This window comes from Mangifera indica, chromosome 5, assembly GCF_011075055.1.
Source record: "Mangifera indica cultivar Alphonso chromosome 5, CATAS_Mindica_2.1, whole genome shotgun sequence".
Lineage (NCBI taxonomy): Eukaryota > Viridiplantae > Streptophyta > Magnoliopsida > Sapindales > Anacardiaceae > Mangifera > Mangifera indica.
Genome location: NC_058141.1, coordinates 2,015,842 through 2,023,529, shown reverse-complemented (window position 1 = coordinate 2,023,529; position 7,688 = coordinate 2,015,842).

The window sequence follows — 7,688 nt, the reverse complement described above, 5'->3', positions numbered from 1 at the left end:
GTCAATAGATACAAACTACTTACATCGTCGGTCAATCACTGATATGGCTTGACAACAATGTGTTAAAATATGGCTTTGGACTTGTCTTCTATGCAATAGACCTCATATGGTCTGATGCTCTAGCTTCGTCTTACCATTTTTGAAAATCTTCCTCACGCTCTATGGTCAAGAAGGGAATTGTCTGAATTTGCCATTTTGCTCTAAGTTTAAGCAAACTTGTGTATGGAATACGTACAAGAAGCCCTTCTGAATGACCTTACTGTGAGCTGTTTGCACCAACTAAACAAAATAAAAAAAAATTTGTTAATTCAATAATTCATCTTAATTAACACACTCGATGAAATAGGCTAATGTTACCTGCTCAACGTATGATAATGGAATCCTCCTATGATGTCAAGTCAACCATTTGTACCTTGAGATGGATTGGGAAATGAGTTTAATGTTTTTAGTTATCAATATATAGAAGAGAAAATACATTTAATTATGGATATACCTCATCACCATCTCTTTGTGAAAGAACATTGATAAGCTCATCTCCCTATGAGCCGATATCAATCACCTTTTTACTTATGCTACCCCAGACGTTCGCCAAGAAGAACAATTGTTCATCCTAAAAATATGAAGAATAAAAAGTTATCACCCTATTAGATTTAACTGCATTTAGCAAACTTTAAAACAACAATATACATACATGTATGATAGGGGATGATATACGTGGAGAATTTTGAATCGATACTCCTTTATGACCAATACCCAATACGAAATTTAATAATAAATTATTTAATAAAATTTCATATAAAATGTCATAATAAATAATTATTAACCTTGACTGGGGGAGAAGGAGATGGAATCATAGCTCATACATGATAGAGCCTACCAATACTGTTAAGAGAACCATGTATGAAATTTAATAATAAATTGTTCAATAACATTTCATATAAAATGTTGTAATAAGTAATTTCTAACCTTGACTGGGGAGGAGATGGAATCATAACGAGTACGAGAGAGGGCCTACCAGTACTATTGGGAGAACTCGATATGAAATTTAATAATAAATTGTTCAATAACATTTCATATTAAATGTTATAATAAATAATTACTAATCTTGGCTTGGGAAGCAAATGGAATCACAACACATATAGGCGAGGGCCTACCAGCACCGTTGTAAGAATCTGTACAAATATATACGTATCAGACTAACGAGTAAGAAAATTCTTGATAACGAATAAATAAACATGGATATATGCATGTGATATTTAAGCCTCTAGATGAGACATCTGACCAGACACCTCCTCTAGCAAAAGAAACATCTTGTGCCATGTCTCATTCAATATAAGATTGACCCATCTCATCAATGTAATATTAAAAGTGGACATCTTAGAGGCCATACCAATGGGCGCTAGTGAAAGACGCTCTGTTATGAGGGCTACATCGGTTGGTGATAAGCCTTAATTATGAAGGGCACACCTGAGTCACTAACAGTAGCCAACTCAACAACAGAGGGCTCAATGACATGTGACACGTGAAGAGTGGGATCAATGGGTAGAGATGCATAGTTTGTAGGAGTCAATGATGATGATGATGATGTTGATATCGATGGAGAGAAGTAGCCAACGACACTAATATACCATGACAACTCTCATCGTTTAAAGAAGTATCCAACAAGAAATTTGTTGGACCACTGGGTATTTTAATTATGTCAAAACTAAGTTTAAAGTTGTTAATTTATATTTATTGAACTAATTAAGTCTATGACATAAAATTCTTATGACCGAAAGATAGGTTAAATGTATGTCTTTCATCTTTTCAAACATTAGACTCTCATCTCTTATGGGACGCTGGTTCCTTTGCTTGTCTCATGCCTATCCTTATAAGTTTAGAGCTCTCAGAAATTTTACCAAATGAATAAGGATATTCATCCTAAAAATAAAGATGCCCATTCCTATACTTGGTACACCCATTCCTCTATTAGTCCTTTGTTAGTCCCTTCATGTTTAAAGTTTCTAGAATTGAAGTCTAAAGTGCAAAAATGACGCTCATCCATTAAGTAGCACATTTTAAGAATTCGATCATTCGATGATTATTTCAAAGCTATCAAAGTCAAAATATGTAAGAGGATGTCTATCCCTCAAAATAGGATGCTTATCCCATCGTGTTTTCATGGACAAAAGCTCAAAGGATACATTATCCAAACCAACGGTCATTTGAGCCATTCAAACTATCCAAGACTATAAACTAATAACTCTTTAATAGGGAATAGGTTAGAGAATATTATGTAAAAAACTTATACTTTTTTCGTCTCTAATTCCTTTCACACAAGCTCATGACTCAAAATTCTTTAGAGATATATTTGTGCTCATTTTCATGTATTAGCCTTGTAGAGACATTCACAAACATTATTTTCTATATTCAAGCACTTAGACAAAATTTTGAATAACTATTGTAATGGGTGGAATTATGAATAATTATTGAGTTAAGCACAATAAATTCTAACAGATGTTAATTGGTATTAGAGCTTGGATTCGAGGATTATAAATTCTAACAAATTTATAAATTTAAGATCAAATTTAGAATGGCTAGTACATCTACCCCTATTTTTGGTGAAGGATATAGTATTTCAAGACCACCATTGTTTTATGGGTTAAACTACACTCAATGAAAAATTAGGATGAAACTTCACATTCAATTCGTAGATTATAATTACGGAAAATCATTGAAAATGGTGACTTTGTGCCTAGGAATCCTAGAACAAATTTGCTTAAGAATGAAGAAGATTTCAATGGGAAGATGAAAAATTAATGAGTCTAAATGCAAAGCTATGAATATGTTATTTTGTGCATTGACTTAACCAAATTTAATCATGTTTCATCATGTGATTTAGCCTAAGAGGTATGGACTATCCTTCAAACCACTCATGAAGGTACAAATCAAGTGAAGGAGTCCAATATCGAGCTTCTCTTGCGGGAGTATGAATTGTTCAAAATGAAGTTAGAAGATAATGTAACCGATATGTACAAGAGGTTCTCAAACTTGGTAAATGACCTTAGAGAACTTGGAAAGAAGTTTGAGACCACTAAGCTTGTGAAGAAGATGTTTTGATAGTTATTAGAATCATAGAGCATGAAGGTGATCACCATTAAAGAATGAAAAAACTGAAGCAAAATGGGCATGGATGAGTTTATTGGAAGCCTATTAACATTTGAGATAAAAAGAAAGCCCAAGGAAGAGGAGAGTAAGCCTAAGAAAAACATTGCTTTAAGAGTAGAAAATGATGGTGATGATTCTTCAATGGATGAGGAAGATGTGAGTATTCTTGAAAGGAAATTCAATAAGTTCCTTTCAAGAAGCAAAGACAAAAACTTTTCTAAAACAAAATACAAGGAGGATAGTGACGATGAAGCTATATACTATGAATGCAAGAGGCCTTGTTACATCCAATAAGAGTGTCCTAAACTCATGAAGAGGAGAAAGGAGAAGAAGTTCAAAAAGAAGGTGCTTATAGCCACTTGGAGCAGAAGCGAGAATTTAAGTGATGAAAATGAGTCGGAGCATGAAAGAGTCAATCTATGCTTCATGACCATGAGTGAATCAAAGAAATAGGGTAATAACTCTATATCTTACTCTTTTAATAAATTGCAAAAAGTATTTGATTGTTTAATAGATGAATATAAATGTATGTGTGCTAAAAATAAATCTTTGAGAAAACAATTGACATGCATTAAAAATGATTATGAAAGACCTTGAATTAGTTAAAAATGAAAAGATTTTAGCATCAAATGAGTTAGAAAAACTTATAAGTGAAAATAATGCATTACATGTGAAAATATCTAACTCAAATAAGATTTTAAATAAATTCAAAATAGGCACAAAAAGGTTAGATGAGATGCTTGCATCTCAAAGATGTGCATTAAATAAAGAAGACCTAGGATATAATGGAAATAATCCTTTTGTTAAAACATATACACCATTGAAAAATGATCATTCATTGCACTTAAAATGCAAGTTTTATACCTTTATCGGTCACTCTATTAGAAAATGTCTAATCAGGAATGACAAACCATTTAAAATAAAAATTGTTTGAGTTCCTAAAGAGACATTGAAGACTAATCTTGATGAACCTAAAACTATTTAGGTACCAAAGAAGTCTTGAATTCCTTTGTAGGTGTGTCTTGTAGCATTAGAACCAAAATGTTGCAAATTGAATGGCTATGCAAGACACATATCCGAGTAATGGAGATGAGAGCACTAAGGTATTTTGAAAGTTTAAATTTCTTCAAGTTAAAAGCTTGGGACATCACGTAAGTACCTAAACTCTCATTTAAATTCAATAACCATATGATTTGAATTTGACTATTGGTTGGTTGTTTGAATATATATTCTTTGATATTTTTTTGGTTGAATGCTCATTAATGTGATGATAATAATATTTAAATAATACATTTGAATTGATTGAATGATTTCATGTGTATCTTGGTAAATATGTGATGATATAGATATATATTTCAATTGGTGTCTATGTAACATTTGATATAAGTTTGAACATCTAAATGTGTTTAATGTTTATTACAAAATTAAGTTGAATCGATGCGAACTTGTATTCAAATTTGATCATGACTTGATTTACATAAATTATCCTCAAAGTGGATCAAGATATCCAAGATTTGTATCTTATAGTGTTTTGATTTAATGCATAATTCATGTGTTTCATTCCATTGTTTTTCAACTTAAAATTTTTGAAAAATCATGTGTCTCTTTATATAAATGTCTATTCATGATTTTTTGGCCAATCATTTTATGCAAAATGCTAATGGTTTCTCAAATTTAAGTTTTTGCATATCATGACTCTTTGAGGAACATGTTCTCTTTATTATACTCAAACTTATTCTCATGTTGGTTATCATGTTTAGTTAAGTATCATATTTATATTTATTGATGATCATTGATTAAATAGCTTTTGGAATCATAATTTTAAACATTCAGTTACGATGAATCGATTATGGATATTTTTTTTTGGATATGTGTTATTTGAATATTGTATATTTGATGGATAGACATAAGGGTAAATAGATAATATCTCCTTTTGATTCCCTCTTGATCAATTGATTTTAATATCTTTTGTTCATGTTGAATATCTTGAAATTGAATTGATGAACTTGATGTGATATTTGTGGATTAAAATTGAGGTGAATTCTTGAGAATAAATTGATGGTGTTTGGAAAGAAGTTTGAATGGATTTTATTAGTGTATTTTTTTATATTTGTTGTTGATTCAAAAAGTGATTTATCAAAAATTTAGGGGACACCATAACAAAAGTTTTCCAAAATCTTGTTATATGAACTTGCTTTAACACCAAAGCTTAGTAAATATTTTTGTTAAAGTAAAGGGGAGCATATAGACATTAACTAAGGGGGAGTAAGTTTTCAAATTTGTATTGTTTTAGCCTTAAATTGTAAATCAAATGAAAAATTGAGCTTTAATTTATCTTTCCTTTATTATTATTTTTCATTTATGACAAAAAATGAGAGAAATTGTTAAGTTTAAATAGTTATAAAATGAGTCTATAACTTGAAATGGTTTAATTACAATTTGAATTGTGTTATTAAAGTAAGGGGGAGTTTTTCAAGTGAGGGAAAACTCTAAATTCTTTCAATCTTTTTAAATGATTTTTTCAATACTTAAACTTAAGTTTTGTCATCAATCAAAAAGGGGGAAATTGTTGGACCATTAGGTATTTTGATTATGCCAACACTAAGTTTAAAGTTATTAATTTATATTTATTGAGCTAATTAAGTCTACGATATAAAATTCTTATGATCAAAAGATGGGCAAAATGTATGTTTTTCATCTTTTCAGACATAAGACTCTCATTCCCAAATGTGGGACGCTAGTTCCTTTACTCGTCTCATGCTTATCCTTACAAGTCTAGAGCTCTTGAAAATTTTGGCCAAATGAACAAAGACACCCGTCCCTAAAATAGAGATGCCCATTCCTAGATCAAGGACACCCATTCTCATGCCTGGTATGCCCATTTCTCTAGCGGTCCCTTACTAGTCCCTTCTTGTCTGAAGCTTATAGAAATGAATTCTAATGGTGCAAAAAATGATGCCCATCCTAAAAAAAGGGATGTTCATTCCTCGAGTGGCATATTTCAAGAATTCGACTATTAGACAACTATTTCAAAGCCTTCAAAGCCAGAATGTGTAAGAGGACGCCTGTCCCATTGTGTTTTCAAGGCCAAAACATCATTTTTAAAGCTCAACGAATACATTATCCAAACCAATGGTCATTTGAGCCATTCAAACCATCCAAGACTACAAATTGAAGACTCTTTGATGAGGAATAGGTTAGATAATATAATGTAAAAAAATTATGATCTTTTCTTCTCTAATTCTTCTCACACAAGCTCATAATTCAAAATTCTTGAAAGATATGTTTGTGCTCATTTTCTTATATCAACCTTATAGAGGCATTCACAAACATTATTTTTTATATTCAAACACTTAGGAAAAATTCCGAATAACTATTGTGGTAGGCAAAATTTCAAACAATTATTGAGTTGGGCGTAATCCAGGATAACTAGTGTACGTGGGCAAAATCCTAGAGAACTATTATAAAGAAATGTTATCTTTATGACTAAAACTTTAAGCAGATTGCTGGAAGAAATGGACGTAGGAGGCTTAGAAGAGAAAACTCCGAAACACTATAAATCCTGAACACTTCCTTTCCCTACTCTCTGTACTTTATATTTTATATTTGTGTTATACGTTTTGATAATTTATTGAATATTGTTTATGATTAATTACTTGAGTTTATTGATTATTGGATTTGCTTGAATAATTTGTTGAATTTATTTGTTTGGTTTTGACCGATTATGAATTCTTTCAAGATTTTTTATTTGGTCAAAAGTTTTTAGATAATCATATTCACCTCCTTCTAGGATTATTAGTCATTTGGGGTTTTTCAAAATTTACATCATCCTACTCATTAAAATATAACAATTTGCATTTTGTTAATGAATTAATTAATAAATCAATTCAAAGTTACTAACCTTATTTCCATTGAATATGTAACCTATATCACTTTATCCTGGGAGGTCTTTCGGCTTCCATCTAAACATGCGCAAAAACACTAAACAATCTACCAGATCCACCCACTTAGCCATATAGTCTAGAGTCTTGTATATCCAAAACTATAATATAATAATAAAAGTTTAGATTCCATTAATTTAGTTACAATAAAAAAAAAAAATTATTTACACTGATCAACTTCCCTAAAAAGCTTATAGGAACCCCATGGTACTGTACTTTCTCTTTTTGGTGCTGGCTAGGTTTGACGATAACCTCATAATTGCTTTCCACATGGATTGGTACATTGTGTCCCATATCAGTTTGCCCCACGGGTTGACATTGAATCCATCAAGGTGATCTACTAACTGGAGAAATTGCATATCAACCTTTTTTTGCTTATTGTTCCCAATAATACTATATGAGACAATATAACAAAGCTAATTTAACAGTGTCCTCATCATCACCCCTTATGGCCTCATAGTAAATACCCTTTCAATATCACTTTGGATCACAAATTTGGCATCTCAAAATATCTATCCCTAATCCTATATCCAACATCTCGTGGCATAAACATTGCAATGTCAGTGAACGTGGAAAAGTGAAAGTCGATAATAAGAACAA